The following is a 22,233-nucleotide window of genomic DNA, read 5'->3' as shown; positions in this document are numbered from 1 at the left end:
TAGACACTATCAGATGAGGTGGGATATTACAGTGGTCAGGAATGCAGGCTTATATACCTCAAGACATGTATCAGACTTGTCACTCAACAGTCACGTGACCCTGATAAAATTCTTTATTCTGTGCCTTAGTTCCCCATGTGTTCAAAGTAAATGTTTATAAGACCTACTCATTTGGTTGGAGCATGAAATAAAATCAGTAGACAGCGCTCAATGGAGAGCAGTCATGATTGCTTCAAAAGGCATCATGGTTAGATTTGCCAGACTCAGGAAATAAAAATGAGGGTATCCCCAGCTAAACTTAAATTTCAGATAAATCAAGATTTATCTGCCAAATGCAATATTGAGAATATACACTAAAAAATTATTCATGACTGAAATTTTGTCAGGCAACTTTAATCATAGTGCTGATTTAATCATAGGCATTCACTGGTTTTGTTTAATCAGTTTAGTTTGAATATGTAAAGGAAACTATAGATTGAAATGTTTTGAGTGGCTGCATATTGATGCATCTAAATATTAATTTTGCTCTGTGACTAGCCTTCAATCTGAAAGTATTCACATTTGAGAATAACTAGAAATCACTCATTTATTCAACTAATAGAACCTACTAGATGCCTATGTTTGCTGGCATACTAGTAGTGATGAGACAAGCAAACAAGAATAAATGCCAGTACAGAGTAATAGAGATCTAGATTGTGAATAAGTACAACACTACAAATCAGTACAGTACAGATACAGAGAGAAGCATCCAGCAATTAATGTGCCAGATATTGTTTTGTTCCATGGATGACATAAGTCTATAATGCTGAAGCCCAAATGGATAGATGATGTGAAAATCACACAAATAAACGTAAAATTACACCTGTGGTAAGTAAAAGAAGGGTAGGTAAATGGTGCTATAAAGACGTGTATTAAGAAGTTTGAATCTGTTCAGAGAAGTCAGGGGAGGGTTCTCTGAGGAAGTAATGCAAGTTAAGATCTGAAGGATAAGCAGGAGTTAACTAGGAAAAGAGAGCTAAAGGAATCCCATTCTAGGCAGAGAGAACAGCAAGCACAAAGGCCCCATGGTGGGTGGGAGCATCCTATTAAATGGAACAAAAAGAAGACCCCCAAGGCCAGAATGCTGAGAGGAGGGAAGAGGCTGCAAAGGCACAGAGCGCCAACTCATCTAGGCCTCAAGATTTTAGCCCTTATCCTAAGTGCCCAGTCAAATAACTTAAGCAGGGGAGAGAGAAGGAATGATGGACATGTGTTTTTAAAGGTAATTTTGGCTGCTTTATGGAGAATGACTTAGAGGTACCCATGGTAACTGAATGGAATCACTAAGAAGGTTCTCCTAAAGGAATGAAATGTCAGATATGCCCTGGAGGATTTAAAACAATGAGGAAAAATAGGGTTAAGGGAAACTGAAATATCTGTGGCAAATCCGGAAACAAAGAGGATGCCTGTGTGATTGGGAAGAATTTCACTGAAATGAGTAACAGAAGACATTAGTAATGGGGGAAGTGGAACAGGAGGGAATTCAGGAACCGATTGAAAGTACTTCGTAAACAAGAGTGAGACTAACCCCATAAGCAATGAATAGTTACTGAAGGTTTTAGTAGAAACAATATAAGGAGAGCGGGGTTTTTCTTGTTTCATTGGTTTTATTTTATTTATTTATTTTTATCTTTATGGTTGAAAGTATTACAAATGTCCTCCCTTTTCCCCCTTGACCACTCCCACTCCACTCTCTCCCCCTCCCCAGGCCTTCATCACACTATTGTCTCTGTCTATGGTTATGCCTATATGCATATACATTCTTTGGTTAATCTCTTTCTGCCCCCCACCCCATGATCCCATGTCTCTGGATCTATTTTGTCTATCAGTTAATTTTGTTCATTAGATTCCACATGTAAATGAGATCATAGGATACTTGTCTTTCCCTGACTGGCTTATTTCACTTAGCATAGTACTCCCCAGGTCCCTCCATGCTGTCTCAAAGGGTAAGAGAGCCTTCTTTTTTACAGTAGCGTAGTATTCCATTGTGTAAATGTACCACAGCATTTTTATCCACTCATCTGCTGATGGGCACTTGGGCTGTTTCCAGATCTTACCTAATGTAAATAGTACTGCTGTGAACATAGGGATGCATGCATTCTTTCTAATTGGTATTTCAGGATTCTTAGGATATATTCCTAAAGTGGGATTCTGGGTCAAACGGTAGTTCCATTTTAAAATTTTTTGAGGAAACCCCATACTGTTCTCCATAGTGGCTGCACCAGAAAGTGTGTTGTTTTATTTTGTGGAGTTTTTTTTAATACTTTTATATTGTATCGGGAATACATAATTTAGGCTAGGGGGTTATAAATTTAAAACTATAAGACCACTTAAACATCTACTATAGTATAATTAGTGTGAGGAGGTAAAGGTGTGATTTAAAGACTTAGGTGTAGAAAGAACGGCAGCAGGAGAAGAACCCAATGAAAATAGTAATGAAGCAGCAAAGAAAAGTCTGGAAAAGAAAAGCAGTTTTATAGCAAGTTCAAAGGAATAAAGAAAGAAGTTCAAAGAAGTAGATTTTAAATGTTACATGAAATTAAGTAGGGTAGAAAGAAGCAGTTTCTAAGGTTTATCCACCAGCTTTATTTTTTTTTAATATTTGCTTTTATTTTTTTAAAATATATTTTTACTGATTTTTTACAGAGAGAAAGGGAGAGGGACAGAGAGCCAGAAACATCGATGGGAGAGAGACATCGATCAACCCCCCACTGGGGATGTGCTCGCAACCAAGGTACATGCCCTTGAACGGAATCGAACCTGGGACCCCTCAGTCCACAGGCCGACACTCTAGCCACTGAGCCAAACCAGCCAGGGTTATCCACCAGCTTTTACTAGGTTATGCTGAAGTAACAAACTCAAAACCTCCATCTCACGCAGCAGCGAATGTTCATTTTTCACTGAGGTTACCTGTGGGCTGCGGGCTGCCTGTATCCTGCTCCCCATGTCTTCTTTCTTACATCCAGGCTGAAGCAGTAGCCACATTGGGGACATGCCATTTTTGTGGCTGAGGGAAAAGTGTGAGGAAAAATCATGTGTTGTTCCTGAAAGCTTTTACTCAGAAGCTGCACAGGTGCTTTTGCTCATGTTTCATTGGATAAAGCAAATTATCAGAAGAACCCTGATATCAAAGGGAGAAGAGTATAATCTTCTTATAGGAAGGGGCAGTAAATAAATGTTGACATGAAATTAAACATTGATTATCATTATGACTCAGCATTCCCATTTCTAGTGATTTATCCAAAATAAATGAAGATATAGAGCTACACAAAATATGTATGCTAATGTGCATCTTTATTCACAATCATCAAAACTGAAAGAAATTAGATTGCATATCAACTTGTTTTGGAAAAACAAATTGTGGCACATCCATACAATGAAATAATACTCAGTAATAAAAAAGCAGCAGCCTACTACTGAGACATGTAACAGACACAGATGCATATCAAATACATTATGCTAAGTGAAAGAAGCCATATTTAAGTGGTTACATGCCATATTATTTTATTTATATGACATTGTGGAGAGGACAAGACTGTAGAAAAAGAAAACAGACAGTGGTTGCCAGAAGTTGGTGATGAAGGAGGGCATCGACCACAAGTGGGAACAAGTGAATTTTGTGTTTGTCAACAGGCATCCTATCTAATAAAGAGGGAATATGCTAATTGATGGCCACACCTTCAAAGATGGCGGCACCCACAGCCACAAGATGGCAGTGCCCAGTCCCCTCAGCCCTGTTGGGGCGGCAGGCACGCAGAAAGGCCAGGCCCGCCCCGCCCCCAGGCAGGCCTGGCCACTCCACGCACCTACCTCCAGAGTCCCTCAGTTCCCTCAGCACCCCAGCCGCCCAGGGCGCCCGAGGCTCAGGTAACCAGGGCAGGCCGAGGCTTGTGCTGCTGGCAGTGGCAGCAGCAGAGGTATGATGGGGTGTCGCCTTCCCCTGATCACCGGGTCACCTCCCGCCCCTGAGGGCTCCTGGACTGTGACAAGGGGCAGGCCGGGCTGAGGGACCCCACTCCAGTGCATGAATTTTCATGCACCAGGCCTCTAGTACAACTATAACACTAAATGGATAAATTTATTGAGGGAAATTATGCCTCAATATATGAGTTAATAGGATATCATATTTATTTCCATAAGTTATCACTTCATAATTGAATTACACTTTAAAAACTAACAGATAACTAAAAATATGTAACCAAACAAATAGAGGCAAATCAACGTATTCATTTATGTATAGTTTTGGGTTTTTATTGGGGAAGATGAGTAATTTAGCTCTAGTTGTTTTTTTTTTAATTCTATTGATTTTTTTTTTTTTTTTTTTTTTTAGAGAGAAGGTGAGAGGGAGAGAGGGGAACATCAACATGAATATAGAATTGAACCAGCAGCCTTTGGTGCCCAGAATGACACCCAAACAACTAAGCCACACTGGCCATGGATAGTTCTAGCTTTTTATAACTCTAATTTAAATATTAAACTTTACAATTAACAATTTTTTTTGCAAGAAGGGCCATGGGTACAATTAAGATATTTAATATGTATTTTTCTTTTAAGGAAATAACCCTCAGCGTGTAATGCCTATCATGGATTTTATGGCCTGTTTGTTTTATAGGAGAAGTGGGCCTCACTAAATAATTAAAAAATGCTTTTGAGTCATTCACATTCCCTAACAAATACTGCATAATATAAATAAGGAATGCTACATTTTAATGAGCATAATATTTTAATTTGGTAGTTGCATAAAACTGTTCTGACAGTTTATAAATTATGTGAACATGTGCAAGTTCAATTGACATGCATTATTCAGGAACAAATAATTGCTCAGAAAGATGAGTGGAGAAAAAATAATGAAGTTTAGTCTTTTTTCTCTCTCTTGCTCTCTTTCTCTTTCTTTCTCACTTCAAGATAACAGTAAATACAGGAAAAGGGGAAAGCATCACTTTGTTATTTCTACTTATATCCCACTACACAATAAAACATAAGCTATGATAATATAGGGAAAATATGGTTCAAATCTTTGTTTCTGTCTCAAGTATCTTAATTATTTACGTAATTCCATTAAAGAACTGGTGAATTAAAATAAAAATCCAGGTTTTTAACTAAGTATTTTAATACAGAACAAAAACAAATCACATCAATTGCTTATTTTGGTATTTTGGGGGAGGGAAATGGAGGATTACATTTATCAAGAACTATTACTAGTATGCATTATTCACTTGTATTAGACATTCTCATGTGGTCTGATTTACTCTGAATATTTTTACATAAAAAGATTATTGATAACCAAATTCATAGTCTCTCTTTGTGGACTCTGAGATAGCAGAATAATACTACAGCTGTGGGTCTCTTGATTTCTAAGGACTGTAGAAAGTAAGAGAGGTTGCATTTTATACTCTGGCTTCCCTGTCTTGATTTTATATTTTTATGTAGGATTTTGGTGGGAAGAATATTGCTCTGTTTGAAATCTGAATCTAAAATAGATTTTCTTTTGGTGCTGTATTATGACTCCCTAGCCATTAAACATTCCCTAGGCAACTTTAATAAGGAGCATTGCCAACTGCTTTATGCCTAATAGTGTGTGCATTACAAGGATACTGTAGCATTTTCTCTCTTTTGCTTCCTAAATCACAAACCCTTTGAAAACCAGAAGAGTTGATAAGGTATTCATCACAAATCCTTTATACAAGTATTCATCTATACTCTAGAAAAAATCTATAGCAAGAAAAGATCAACTTTAACAAAAACTGAATATTGAGGTATATTTTAATGTCCTCAGCTCCTTTACCTGAAAGTGAAATAACTATACTAGATCTTACAGTTATAACAATCTATGAACCTATTCCATCCACAGCTTTTTCTTCCACTTAAGTATTATAACAGCCTGGCAATACATAAAAATCGCTCCTAATTATTGACTCCAGACAACTAAACTGTTGCACTAATGAGATTCACACCTGCTCCCTTTACCCAGCCAACTATACACATGCTTAAACTTGGACAGAATTCTTTCATGTCAGATAATCCCATACTAGGTATTTCACAGTAATGATGAAAAAAAACCCTCATAACTATATACAAAAAATGTACTTCCTGCTCTGTATATGTAGTGTACGATGAGCACCACTAGCCTTCTGCTTTTTTATACCTTATAAAGCCCATTCCCTATACTAATGTGGACAATTGCAGATATGCAAGATACTAGTATTGCAGTGGTACAGGCATTTTATTTTTTAAAATATATTTTTATTGATTTCAGAGAGGAAGGGAGAGGGAGAGAGAGAGAGAGAGAGAGAGAGAGAAACATCAATGATGAGAGAGAATCATTGATCGGCTGCCTCCTGCATGCCCCCTACTGGGGATCAAGCCCACAACCCAGGCATGTGCCCTTAACCAGAATCGAACCTGGGACCCTTCAGTCCATAGGCCGACGCTCTACCCACTGAGCCAAACCAGGTAGGGCATGGTACAGGCATTTTAAAAGAGAACAGAGGTGGAATGCTAACCTTGAAATTTCAACTACCATCTATGAAAGCTGAGATTTCAGGAGCATCGTTCTTAAGTGCCTCTGAAGTAATCCAATGACAGTTCTGCTGGCAGAAAATTCAATGTCTTGCCAAAACCGGTTTGGCTCAGTGGATAGAGCGTCGGACTGCGGACTGAAGGGCCCCAGGTTCGATTCTGGTCAAGGGCATGTAACTTGGTTGCGGGCACATCCCCAGTAGGGGGTGTGCAAGAGGCAGCTGATCAATGTTTCTCTCTCATCGATGTTTCTGACTATCACTCTTCCTTCCTCTCTGTAAAAAATCAATAAAATATATTAAAAAAAAAATTCAATGTCTTAAATGTGCCTCTTGTACAGAACAAGAGAAGAAGAGTGCCCAAAGACTATATGCACAAATCCAGGCAAAACATGAGCTGAAAGATATATTAATAGAAAATATGAAGAAGAAATTGATCTGTCAATATCTTCATTGTGGGATTATTTGCTTAAAAATGAAATATAGCAACTACAGAAAAGTAATTTAAACCATCAGCTATTCAGGTAAGAGAATTTAATTCAGACCTTTGAAATTATGGATATAAAAATCAAAGGGTAAGATGTGAAAGTGTTTATAACATGCTAAAAATGCAGTTTTCAAAATTTGACATATACTATCTAAAAAGCCATCTCTAGAATGCATAACGGGAATACCTATTTGTTTCATTTGTACACCCTATGTCCCCAGTATCTTAAGGTACCTGGCATGTAGTAAGTGGTCAATAAATGTGTTGTGTGAGTTTATTGATGAATCAATTAAAGTAAATATTGGAAGAAAGTATACAAATTAATGTGATAATGGCTCTATGTTATTTTTCTTTGGTTTTTCTGATATTTCTTTCCCTTCCTCCACCTTCATATATATTCTATTGATAATGTGGAAATGCATATTTCTCAGTCTCTTTCTATGTCAGTACATACTTATTTATGTTTGCAACCTGGGCAAATGAGTTAATTCTATGAGGAAGGGGATTAAAAACAAATACACAGATTGCATTTTTTGAAAAACTAAGACAGTGTGGTATGTATTTGTGCAGCTCCAGTCCTGTCTCCATCTAGGGACAGCACATAGCACAGAAATGACTTCTCTCTGTTTCAGTCATGAGCTAATTTTTCCATTGTACATTTATTCCACAGCTAATAAAACAGAGCAATTCTACTTGTTTTTAATGTCCTGCCAATGAACATACTACTAAGAACAATAAGTATGAAATACATTCTCATATTTTTTCAGAGAGAATTCATTTTTTACCATGAAGTTAGGCCAAGTCAACCAAATTAAATGTAGGCAGTAAAGCTTCAATTAGACATGTTATAGCACAGACTTAATGCAGAGTCCCCGAGCATATTGCATTTAGAGAAATAAACAGATAAAATAACAATCTGCATTAGCCTCTGATTTTTGTCTGGTTTTAATAGTATGTGAGGTCTGGGACAGAACTGCCTTGTGATGAAACTCAAAATTGCAACCTGGTACATAGCTTGATGCATGTAACTGCAGATGCTTCTTTTCTGTTTCAAAGTTATTCATCCATCCATTCACTCAATTCACTTCTCCAAGAAATGCATGCTTAAGTTCCATGACTTATTTGTTGTATGATCTTGGATGAGTTGCTAAAATATTTTGGCTTTAGTTTCCTCATGTGTAAAGTACAGATAATATTTGTAACTATCTTTTTTAAAAAAATATGTTTTTATTGATTTCAGGGAGAGGAAGGGAGAAGGAGAGAGAGATAGAAACATCAGTGATGAGAATTATCCATTGGCTGCCTCCTGCATGCCCTCTACTGGGGATCAAACTGTGACCTCCTGGTTCATGGGTCAACACTCAACCACTGAGCCATATCAGCAGGGCTATTTGTAACTATCTTATAGTGCTTGCTGAGATTCAGTAAGTTAATTCATGCAGGGCTTGAAAAGGCTTGACATATTATAAGACTTCACTAAATGTGAGATCCAGTTCCTGTGGCCCAGGCATCACTAGGAATTGAAGATATGGTGATGAAAATGATAGTTTTAGTTCTGGTTTATGGTAACTTGTGATCTAGTGGTTATCATTATTGCAAGACAGTTCTCTATGGATCTCTAGTGTTTCAGCATATCTTGTGAGAGAAGCACTGGCAGCCTTTGTTCTGATTATCTTCTCAGGGATGTTTAATACAGAACAATGTTGGAAAACAGAGATAGGGATAGTATCTCCCTCCAGAGCAGAGAGCAGATTTATTGGCTGTTATAAAAAATGAATGCCTCTCTCTGTGACAAAGTGTGGGCAGGCTGAAAGGCTGATATTTCCTAAACTCAAGATTTCTTTTCTGTAGTGCAATCCATTGCATGTGCTTGGGTCGGCTGGACCTCATCCTTCTTTCCTGTAGAAACTGGGTCTCAGTGCAAATGTTGATCTTTTGGCTACAACTTTTGCTGTGAATAGTAAACCGTGCTCTGTTTCTGATCCAGGTGTCTTTTGCCTTCTGCTAGCATTCAAGATAACTTGTTAACTTCCAAGTTGAATAAACTCTCAGATACTTCACAATTTCTGGCAATCATTATGTGAATGATCAGAAATATAAAACATGTCTGTATAAATGCAAACATGTATATACATACACACATATTCTCATGTATATAAAAATGAGGATGGCTAAATGTTATGAGTATTATCCAGTAGAATGTGGTGGTAGCAATCTTCCATTAATCTATTGATTTGACACTAGAAACCTTAGAATTGGAAGCAATCATAAGAATCACCTAATCAAAACTACTGGTTAGTGCTGAGAGGTCATGCTGATCTTACAACTTTTTCTCCAATACATAATAAAAAAACTGGCACACAGTATATACTCATTGAACACTTAGTTTAATGAATATATAAACAATTTATGAATACATTTATTAATAAATGTATTATCTTTACTGCTTGACAATTTCCATAATAGGGTAGCGTGGATGAAAAACAAAAAACAAAAAAAAAAAAAAAAAACAAGAGTTCTATGTCAAGTAACCTCACAGATTGATCAGATCATAAATTTCTAACTGGGCTGGTCATAGAGGTTAGCCATGCCTTTGTTAGTGAGAGGTGTTAATTCAACCCTGTCCATTATTCTTGTACCTCTAGGTTAACACACCTTTGAAATACCAGAAATAATACTCCTCCAAGGGGGTACTAACACTCAAGAGAGCACATAATCCTGTTAACTATCCTGTAATTTAATCCCTGCTTTGCTTTCTCTTTCTCCAATCTTCCTACCTCTCCTCCTTAATTTCAAATGCATAAAAGAAGCTGCAAAACTATTATTTTTCAGAGCATTTGCGGTTATGCTCCCTGGCATAGGTCATCAGTTTGGCTCAAATAAATGCTTATAAAAATTCTCTATAGGTTTGGATGTTTCTTATGTTGACAGTAGCTATTTCGGCATGGAAAATCTAGTCTATTGCTTAACTGCTTTCGTTGGAAGTTCTCCCTTTCTGAATGTCACGCTAGCAGGGAATATGCTGTGGTAACGTACAAATCACAAAATATTAGTGAATGGCATTACATCACGAAGTTTATTTTTCTCTCATGTTATCATTAAGTAGGGGTTAGGAAACTCACCTTCCTAGTGGCTTTCTCTTTTAAGTGATGGCTAAGGAACTGAGGCTGTTCTGTAATGTAGCTCTTTCCAGGAATAAAACAAAAATGGCATTGTTGTCTCTACCATACTTAATTTGAATTAAAATTTAATTCCTTAAACTTAACTCATTGATTCAAATTCTTTTTTAAGCCAAACACCACAAATGACAAAGACAACAACTAAAGTGTATTCTTTTTCACATGACATGACAGACATTCCAACTTTTACTTCCCCCTTAGTCATGTTGATATAAGAACGTCCAAACCTTAGAAGGTTTTCATAAAATTCTATTTGAGCCAAACAGAAGATACACCTGGGAGTAAGATCTCAGCAGACTGAGACAAATGCTTCCAGGAAATGACAGGTTGCAAATGCAAATTTTATGCATTTGGAATGTAAGGAAGATTACAGGAGGGTGGGAGCGAGCAAGGCTGGGATCAGATTACAGGACAGTTAAGATTACGTGTTCTCTTGAAGGTGGTTACTTTAAAAAAGAGGCATTTCAAAGGTGTATTCACCTGGATGCACCAAAGCAATGCACAGGGCTTGCTTAAGGTACAGATAACCTTTTTAGAAAAAAGTTATATGCCTGGGGTGTGACTTCCCACCATGACCTCCCACGTTAAGAATTTATGGTCAGATCTCTATGTGAGATTGCTTTCCTTGGAACCCCTTTTCAGTCTACAGTTTCTACTAGGCTAAATCAGGCCTCACTTGAAATTATTCTCAGATACCTTACCATTTTGATTGTTTTTCTATTGCCATCCCTTAGGCTGTGAATAACATTTAAAGAGTATCACTGAGAACTGATTATAGCACTACAGATATTGTTGGACAACAGATTAGAGTGACCCTAAATTCCCATGATTTAAATTCTGGACAGTCCAGTGCCTCTAGTCTGTCATATTATCTCATGAGAATTATAAGACACCAGGAAGGACGATCTTTTCAGTATTAATTGGTGCTTGCCATACCTCATTCCATTTTACCCTGTCACAGCTCCTCCATTGAGGCCACCAGACTCAGGCAAGGCAGTGCTTCAGGGTGGAGTGGCAACTAGGGAAACTAGAGAACAAAAATATCAAATTCTTGACTTTTAAGCTTTTAAAAAACAAACAAACAAACAAAAAAGGAAATGCCACACAAGAATACTTGAAGATCAAGTTTTTCTTGCCTTTGAAGAGATAAGAACTCTGTGGGCTAGAGGAAATAGGGAAGAGTTATAGAATCCAGAAAGTTAGTCACTGGTGCAGAGCATATGAGAGCATGTATCCTTGTCCTGTTCACTCCCCCCACCCTCATCTTTGGAATCAGTTCCGGAAAAAAAAGGATGAACAGCAGAAGTCAGGCATGAGTAGGATAATGTGCAGCAGCCTCACAAGAATGTCAACAGTGCCTGGGAAATGAGTAGAAATGGCTATGCGAGGTGTCAGGATTAAGAACCTGAGGCAACCATGGCAAAGTGGCCACACACACTGCCCAATAGCCCAATATTATCTCAGGCAGAAGAAAAGGTGGAAATGTCCAGTTTAATATGAAATCACTGAGCGTAACCAGAAAAAGTTGAGAAAATCTTGAAGTTTACTTGCACTTAAGTTTGGCTTCTCTCATTTCCGGAGGATTGAACTCTATCATAGGGAATAAGTTGTGTCTTAGAAAAATACATCAACTCTTTTGCATTTCCAAGGACACAACTTAAAATATTCTTAAAACTGCAAATGATTTGCTTGTGAATGGGAAAAGGACTAGATTTGGATCGAGAAGATTACCTCCTTTATGGCTTTGGCTCCATGATGGCTTCTCTCTTAGCAACAGTTTTATCATGAAAAATACGCACATATTCTGACTTTCTCATGGGCAGAATGAAGATAACAAATGAGGCGAATGCCTGGGAAACAGTTTTGTAATATTTAAATTGCCATAAATATATTATACTACCATTAGTCTCTTTCTACCAAGTGTCTGTGGTCTTAGAATTAGCCTCGATTTAAGGTAAGTCATTTGATATTACATTTTGATACTGGGTATAAAGAGACACCCTAGTTTAGAGCTTCTCAAATTTTAATATGCATAGAAATCACCTGGAAAATCTTATAGAAATTCAGATCCGCAGTCAGCGGGTTTGGGCTGGGGCCTGAGATTTTCCACTTCTAATAAACTCCCAGATGACAGTGATCCTGCTGAAGGGTAGACTCCTCTTTGAGGAGCAATGCTCTAGTTAAAGACTAATTTTTGCACATTTTCTGAGCTTCAAGTAACAATTAATACCCGATACTGCATTTCACATTGCCTGAGAATAGTCCCCACATTTCTTTATCTTTCCATCTGTTGATATAAAGGTCCTCATATTCTCAGCATATCTGAAGTTGATGATGTCATGGCCTGATTATCAAATGCTCTCAAATTAATTTTAGTTCTTTTTTATGTTTGTTATTTTCCATAAAGAACATAAAGTGCTTTCAGAGACAGTATACACACTTCAGTCCTTGAGAATTTATGAGATTTAAGCCCACAAAGTTGGCAGCAGGTATGCCATGATTTCAGTTATTTGCTTTTTAAAAAGAACAGCATTTATATTTGGCTATTACAAGTAAGAAAACTGGGCAAGTATTAAAGCAGGCGAGGTACTGTTTTATTTTAGTTGGTTTGTTTGCATTCTATTTTCTCTGCTCGCTGAGATTCCAGGAGGTGGTGTGTGTAAAGGGTAGGATGTTTTCTGCCATGCTTCTGTACCTCAGGTGAAACCCACTGCCATCCAGAGCACAGTACATCATTGCAGAAATTGGAGATGGTGTTGCCTGTTCACTGCTAAGAAAATTTCATAGACAGGAGACTTTGGCTTCCTATAATAGAGCTGGTAAAATTATCTACAACTGTCAAAATGACTCATCCACTTTTTTAAACTCTCCCTTTAAGACAGGCATACTGGTTAAAAGGTGGACTGTGGAAACACATTGCTTGGGTGAATAATATTGAGCAGATCAATTCATCACCTTATGACTTGATTTCTGAATCTATATAATGGGAGTAACTATTACACTTACCTCATGTGGCTCTTGTGAGGATTAAATGAGTATGTATATGTAAATGAAGTGTTCAAGACCTGCCAGGCACATAGCAAGCACTATACAAAGGCTAACTATGGTTGATATTATTCTTACTACTATTACTACTGCTACTTTTTTTCCTTATTCTGACCAAGTATCTGTTATGGTTAGATAATTTCAGGAAGTCTATCTCTAACTATATCATCATGATTTTGGTTTTGCAATCTCTTTAGACACTAACAGAGAAAGGAACTGCTATAATTTATACTTACTGGAGATGAGATCTATCTTTTAAATCTCAATGGATTTTCTATTTTTTCAGTTGTACTACAGCTGTACTAAAGAAACTGATCTTGTTAAAATCTTTAGTAAATGAAAAAAAAAGTATTTTCAAAGGTATTGATCATCACATCCAACGTTTTGACATTATTCTAAAGATCATATGAAAAGAAACATGTATTTGAAGACATACTTTATTCATCCACGAAGGGACTGAATATTAGGCTAAAAAATGTGAAGGGACATATTCTGTGTAAAGTTCACATGTGTGTTCTTCCAATTTGGTGTTAAAGAGACCAAGGCAAGAACAGTTATAGATTAACAATCTCACAACATCCACAGATCACAAAGAGAGTTCTTCAATTCAAATTAACTTCCACAGGTTTACACTGTACATCTCTTTGCTGCTTAGTCACTGAAGAAATATCCAACTCCACCTTTTTCCTCATGGGATTTATGTTTTTACTTTTTCATAAGAGAGGCAATGATAATGATGAAAATAATCAGAGCCACATACAGAGCAATAATAATAATCCAGACAGTTCCTGATTCATGAAGTTTCAGTTTACGATATTTTGACTTTATGATGGTGTGAAAGCAATACAATTCAGTAGAAACTGTACTTCAAATTTGGAATTTTGATCTTCTCCTGGGCTAGTAACTCCTGTACAATACTCTTGGATGCTGGTCAGCAGCAGCCAATGATTTTGCCAACTCTAGGTTATAAAGTGTTCTAAGCATGTTTAAGGTAGGCTGGGCTAAGTTATGTTGTTTGGTAGGTTAAGTTTATTGAGTGCATTTTTTACTTACAATAGTTTCAATTTAAAATGGGTTTATCTGGACATAACGCCATTGTAAGTCAAGGAGCATCTGTAATTGCATACAAACAAGTCGCCAAATATAAGGTGCGGGCAATAAAAATGGTGGTGGTATGAAGGAAGTCAACTTTCAAATGTTAAGGTATGCTCACTAGAAGAGGTGCTACTTGTAATGGGCCTTGGAAGTAGGTGGCATTTTGAATATATTCTAGGCATCTAAAGCCACAGGGACAATAATGTTAAGACATCCTCTCCCGTGACCTATTTACACAATAGGAATGAAGTGGCAGTTGGGATGCAACTAAATTACTTTGAGACTTTAAAGATACATATGTACCTCATTTTTGGATTAAAAAAAACAATGCATGAAAATCTGGCAAAAACAAAGAACAAAATAGCAGTGATTTTTTCTGTTTTATAAAAGTTATTAGTCTTTAAAGTGGTCCAAAACGTTTTTCTTCAAAACAAAGCTTTGTTTGTGCTTATTAAAAATATGTAAATTACTTGTAAAATTTGTGATTTACTCTCAATCTTCCAGGTTGACACCTTCTGTAGGAAGTGAGAGAATGTCCTTCATGTCACTTTGTGCCTAGTTGTTGGGGAAGTTGGGTAGGATGCCTTTTCTCTGCTTTCTTCTGAATGACAGCAACACAAGTCTTTGGCTTCATTTATCCTAAAATATTTAAATCAAATTATAAAACTAATATATTAAAAATGAGAAATAAATTCAAACCAGATTGTTCTGGCTGTTGTGATTTATTAGTCCAGTTGGTCTTTGTCTGTGGCTAGTTAGCCGGTGGGTTAGAACACCGGCTAATGATGCCAAGTTCAAGGGCTTAATCCCCCCTGGCCTACTTCGCCTTGTTTCATTCCATGAACAGAGCTGTACCATACATAGGCCAGAATTTATGTGAATGTATTCCACTTGTCAGAACCAACAGAGAGAATGTAGTTAAATTAGCCCAGATCTCCCATTGCTAAGAGGGAAAATAGCAAAAAAACAAACAACAAATTCAAGGTACACATTGAACTAATGGTCTGTCATTATCTTCCATGAGGACATATAATCGTCTTTTGTGGGTAAGTACATACTCTGCTGATTTTTTTAATACAGGCTAAGAAGTGTCTTGACATCTTTTCATCTTATTTTTCCAACTTGGATTCTCCTATTATTAAATCTCTATAAAATATATTAGGTGAGGAGTACTATGAAGTCCTTTGATTTCAACCAAAATTACTAAAAAAAAAAAAAAAAAAAGAAAGAAAGACAAAGTAAGCTCTTCCGAGAGCATGCTGACTGTCTCAGGAATACACGCTTAATGGTGCGTAGAGGTACTGAGAAAGAGTCCTGCACACCTGCTGCACATGAGGAACTTGTGAAGCGGGGGCTGCTATTTGCTGTATGTCTCCCCTGGGTCCACTGTGGATATTTTAATCTGTTTTAATTGAACAAACCAAACTGTGGGGATTAAAAGCAGCCTCATTATTAATTATCCTATATAATAAAAGCCTAATATGCAAATTGTCCCCTCAACCGGGGGTTCACCCACTCGCTATGACGTGTGCTGACCACCAGGGGGTGACACTGCGCTGGCAGCAGGTGGCAGTGGAGATGCTGCTGGCCCCGCTGGGCCCCGATGAGATGTGAGCGGGGGTCCAATTGCCCGGCCAACCACCCCACAAATGGCGACCAGCAGTGGTGGGGGGGGGTGGGGCCACTGCCTCGCTCCCAGGTGCTGAGGGAGCCTGGCAGGGGGCCCAGCCCAGATCGATCGCCCTGCAGGCAGGATGGTGGAGTAGGTGAGGGGGTGGCGCTGGGGCTGCGAGCCTGGGAACAGGACCTGGGGCCCGATTCCCACAGACCACCAGGAGGGACCCTACCTGTGTACAAATTTGTGCACCAGGTCTCTAGTAAATAAATAAAACCTCATCTTCAAAGTATTTAAATAAGGTCTTCAGCTTTTAACTAGCACTACATCATCTAATCTAAAATAGTTGCAAGAGGGGTAAATATGTCAGATGTTAAAATTTTTCAAGAAAAAAATAACATCAGAATACAAATAATATCTCTATCAGAAGCACTGCTCAAGAAATTCTTGTGTCTAGCTAGCACAGCTCAGTGGTTGAGTGTCGACCTCTAAACCAGGAGGTCACGGTTCAATTCCTGGTCAGGGCACATGCCCAGGTTGCGGGCTTGATTCCCAGTGTGGGGCATGCAGGAGGCAGCAGATCAATGATTTTCTCTCATCATTGATGTTTCTATCTTTCGTCTTCTCCCTTCCTCTCTGAAATCAATAAAAATATATTAAAAATAAATACATTATTGCATAGATGTTTTTAAAACATTCCACAGAGAGAACAAGCTTACCCATTAAATCTTACCAGGGTGAAGAGAACAGAATAATGCAAAACATAACAGGCATGTGCCAGGCATAACTCGCACATGTCCTACACCCCGATTGTCTTTGAATTCACAGGAATGGATGGTTGGGGTGTACATTTAAAAAGATCTAACAGGCAAATACACTAACATTTTAAATCTCAGCTGAGTCAGGTTCTCCCCTGTGAACTTACTATGCGTGATTTATTTGTGCTCACAGAAGTCCCGCGGATAGGATTATGTCCACTTGGATATGAACATCAGAGTTTTGTCCAAAGCTAGTGTTAGTGCGCTTCTCATTCTTCAAGTGCGTATCTGAGGGCCCAAATGTGACCCTAATGTTAATAGTCAGCCCACAACAGGGCCAGCCTCTGCACTCCTAGTAAGGAGGTCTGCCACCAGTGACTTCAACCCGGTGACTTCCCCAATCACGCTCACCAGCACAGCTTGCTGTCCTGTCCAGCAGCCTACTCTGGCCGCTTTTTCCTATTACATTCAAACTCTGTTTGCTGAAGCTAAGGCCCTGTTCCTGGTGCGATAAAATGCTTTGTGAATAGATCACAAGGGAAACCAAAAAAAAGAGAAAACATTAAATAGAAAAGTACTTTTGAGATAAAAATTTTCAGTTCTATCCAAAGATAAAATTTTAAGTTGCTTTTATAATCCCTTGTGGTTAATTTTTCCACCTAACTTGGGAATTTTCAAGAGTTCTCTATTTGTCCAAACCAGTTCTTAAAGCTAGAAACTCAGGCTCAACAAGAATTTTAATTAAATTGACCCATTAGGCAAATCATTGACCTAGGAAGTTTTCTCTGATGTTTGTCAATTCTATGTTCTTACCTCCTTCACACAAATATGTGAGATTAAATATATACATAGACAATTTTATTAGAATTAGTGCTCATTTACTATTAGATAGTAGAGTATAATTATAATTTTTAAACAACACAAGTGTTTTGGAATCCAATCTGGTATCAAATCCTGGCTCAGCCACTCACCTATCCCAAAATTTAATTTCTTTGACCTTCAGTTTTTTTATATACAAAATGGCAATAATAGCTACTTCATAGGATTATTTCAAAAATTAACTGAATGAGAGAAAGCAATCTTAACATAAATGCCTGGTCCATTGCTGAGCCTCATAAAATGTGAATTCCCTTTATCATCATTTTCTCCAGAAAAGCACAAAAAATCATAAACACCTGATCTTTATAACCCCCCTTTATTATTATTCATTCTCTCATAAAAGCACATGCTTTAAATTATCTAACAATTCAATAACCTACATTTTGGGTAGTAAAAGTGAACTTTTAAATAAAGTCTATCCCTACAACTGTGACTATGTTGAATCCCAAAGGAAATTATTCCTTAATAAAGCATAAAATCATTACCTCATTCAATAAGTATTTAATGAATACCCATTAGGTGCTATGATGTTGTAGTAAATAAAACATACATGATTTATGTCCTTATGGACATAATGGGGAGACAAAAAACATTGAGAAAAAGCCTGTATTTCAAAATACGGTAAACACCAGGAAGGGGAGTGGTGAGCAGGCTGTGATTGGAGAGAATAGTGAGTGTGGGACAGGGTGTACTTTAAATTGGGAAATGTCTTTGAGGAAGCATGTTTAAGCTAAGACCTAGATGATTTTAGGGACTTGGGGTTGGGGGAAGAATTATCCAAGTAAAGAATGCATGCAAAGGCTGAGGAAGAGAGGTCATTGTACTTGTTGACATAAAAAACATCCAAACCTGTAGTAAATTTTTATGAGTTAATTTGAGCCAAACTGATGACATATGCCAGAAAGCAAGGTCTCAAATGCTCCAGAGAATAACAGTTTTGTAGCTTCTTTTATTCATTTGAAATTAAGGAAGGGATGTAAAGAAGAGTGGAGAAAGCAATGCAGGGATTAGATTAGAGGATAGTTAAGATTATGTGTTTTCTTGAGGATTTATACCACTTTTGAGGGGTATATTTCTGATATTTCAAAGGTGTTTTAACTTAGTTGCACAAGAACAATGGACAGGACTGTCTTAAAACCTTTCACTTAAGAAGTTATGGGCCATCCTGGCTGGTAGCTCAGTTGGTTGGAGCATTGTCTCCAATGCACCAAGGTTGCATGTTACATGCAGGAATCAATCAATGGATGCATGAATAAGTAGAACAACAAATCAATGTCTCTCTTTCTCTTCCAGTTCATCTCTCTCTAAAATCAATCAATAAATAAAAATAAAAAGTTTATGGGCCTGGGGCATGACTATCCTCCATGACCTGCCCAGTTAGGAACGTATGACCAGATCACCCTGTGAGGGTAGTTTCCATACCCCCCACGCACTGAAGCAAAAGAATGTATGACATAGGGGCAGAGTGAACAGAAAGAAATGGATAGAATGTGGAGGTAAACTGTCAGAGGCAGAGAGAGAGAGATAGAGAGAGAGAGAGAGAGAGAGGGAATTTAAGATAAAGAAGCACTATATTCATCATTTGACTCCCTCAAGTCAGCGGACATTGAGCTAGCCCAGAGTAAGCATAAGATGGAAGACATGAATCTGTTACTCCTTGAGCTCCTTCAGTTGGTCTAAAATACCACATGCCTCTCTCACATTATATGCCAATTTTGGTATGGTTTTAGCATTTAAAGATTAGCACCTTTAATATTTCATCTGGTGGACAACCTAACAAAATGTAGCCTTTTCAATGCTAAAGACCAAATTGTGGAACACTAAAGAAATGATAGTAATTTGGGCCACATATGGTTTCATTTGCTTTATTTACTAACTTCAGAATTCCATATAAGGTATATTTCCACTCTAGAAATCTTGGGCTAATTTTTGTAAGTTATCTGCATATAGAGGTGATTTGAACATGGATGAGGTTTCTTTTTTTTATATTTTTTTATTTTCAATCACAGTTGACATATATTATTAAATTAGTTTCAAGAGTACATCCCAGTGATTAGACTTACTAAGTAAGCATCCTGATAAATCAAGCAATCATCAGACACCATACATAGTTATGAGAATATTATTGAATATATTCCCTATGCTGTACTTTAGAATCCCATGTCTGTTCTATAACAACCAGTTTATACTTCTTAATTCCTTCACATTTTTCATGTATCTGTCCATCCGACCTGTAGTTATTACACTCACTGACCACCAGGAGGCAGATGCTTAACTCAGGAGCTGTCATGACTTGCACTGGACATTTAAAAAGAAATGGCACCACATATGTAATACCTTAATCAATAAAGAAAAAAAAAAAAGAAATGGCACCAAGGACCTGGTGCCAACAAACCAACACTCAGCTTCCCCCAAGAAGGACACAGGCCCTGCCACCACCCTGGAGTGACACCCTACCAAATCGCAGCCAACGCTGCCAAGACCCCACGGTGCAAAATGTGGCCCACATCCCAGCCCAGCCCAGAAACAGTGGCTGTGGGTTCTGAATAATGATGTCACGTAGCAACACCCAGCTTCCTCTCCCTAGAGAATAGCCTCTTAGAGTTTCTTTGGCCAGGAACATGACTTGTTTTATAGCCAGGTGCAAACATTTTACAGTTTAACCAAATGTTTGTGAAGCGTTTTCACGTGCCTCATCTCATTTGATCCTCACAGAAGTCCTGTAGTAAGTAGATAGGAGACTAAGTAGAATCCTATTTTCTTTTCATTAGCAAGACACAAATAGCAATATTAAAATATTTATTCTAATTAATTTCCTTTCAATGTGCATGAATCCATGCACTGGGACACTAGTATAAGATAATTTTACCTTAAAATCCACTTATTACTAGCCTTAATTCCATCTACAATCTTAACTTCCTTTTGTAAAATAAACATATTCACAGGTTCCAGAGATTAGAGTGGGACATCTTTTTTGGGGTGGCATTTTTCTGCCTAGAACAACAATGCATCTATACTTAAGACCTGGGAATTCCTGTGCAGATGACCCAGCCCACTTCCTCAGAGTCATGATTTCTAGAGCAGGCTACATTTTTAGTGGATTCAGCTTAGGCCAGAGGTTGGCAAAGAATCAGCAGTTTGGTGGCTTAGGAGGAGGGTTTGGATACATAGGTTAATACACCTACACATGCTTATTGGAGGTTCCTTATGATCTGTGCTGAAACTCAAGTTAAAGACAAGCTTGGTGTAAAAACAAAACAAACAAACAAAAAACTCAAAAAAACAGACAAAAAAAATCTGCCCTCTTCGACCCCTCCCCCCATCTTCTTTTAAGAGATATTGGGAAAATCCACTTCAACTTACCCCTGTAAATAAACTTGGTTTCATTAAATTCCAGATGAAAACTTAGGTGCATTCTGGGAAATTTGTAGTGACTATAAACCCCTGACTCAGAAGGGTTGAAAACATTTAAGGACATTTTGATATTCTGTCAAAATTGCAATGACTGGGATAAGAAAGAGTAGGAGGATAACCACAGATGGTTAGGACCGGGATCTACATCAGGACTGAGCAGAAGAGGTGGGAAAGTGTGAGAGGAAGAGGAGAAAAGATACAAGAGTAAATTTTGGGAAACTTAAGCTTAGAAATGCAAATTCCATTGCTATTTTAGTCTAAGTGATTGTGACACCTCTACATAATAGACATGACCACTGGTCAGATTGCATTCTCTGATCTGGGTGACTCACTACTGTTAAATGCAATTGGCCTACATTCCCCACCCCCACCCCCACTCCTTTTCCGTAACTCCAAGTTGACGAAAGATGATCTAATCTAAAACCTCTTCTTTTATGTATGTCTATATGAATGTCTTTAAACTAATATGTATAACTAGGTACATATATGCATACATACACACATATAATTTATGCATGCATGTAAATATGCATGTGTATTTATTTATATATCCTTGTCATGGGACCTGGGCTTTCTGTTCCCTAGAATTTAATCAGTCTACGTTTTTGCTTATCTTTGAAAGAAGATTTTTAGACTAGATGATCATTTTGATTCTTTTCTATTCTAAAATCCTTAAACATTCCTCTGGGGAAAATCAGGTACATCTGCTCTCCTACCAGAAGTTCAACTTAGCGCTCATTACCAGGAATTATCCTGCATTTTATTAATAAGCAAACAAAGACTCTAGCCTTTGACAGGTTATTTTCTCCCTCTACTCTGTCTATCCTCCTTCTATATTTTAATTCTGGGCTGAATTTATCATTATTTTCTCATTGTCTTCCATCAGTACAATATAGAAATGAGGGAGGTATCAAAACAGTGATACTGCATTGTGGGAAGATTTTGTCAAATACCTCCAGACTTTTGAGTCCACGAGTTATTAGTATCCAAGAACTACATCTTTGTTATATAATAAAAAATTTGCAGCATGCTGGAGGCCATATGGGGTGCAAAAGAGATACAGAAACTGGGGGTATGGACATGTTGGATCTAGTTATGATTTATTTTCTAAGTAGACAACTACATATAGAATATTTTCTAAATGTTAACTATACATGATATAAATGGTCTTTGCAAGAGTCTAGTGGAGGAGAGAGATATTGAA

The sequence above is a fragment of the Plecotus auritus genome (assembly GCF_963455305.1).
Source record: "Plecotus auritus genome assembly, chromosome: 2".
Taxonomy (NCBI): domain Eukaryota; kingdom Metazoa; phylum Chordata; class Mammalia; order Chiroptera; family Vespertilionidae; genus Plecotus; species Plecotus auritus.
This window is presented reverse-complemented; position numbering follows the sequence as displayed.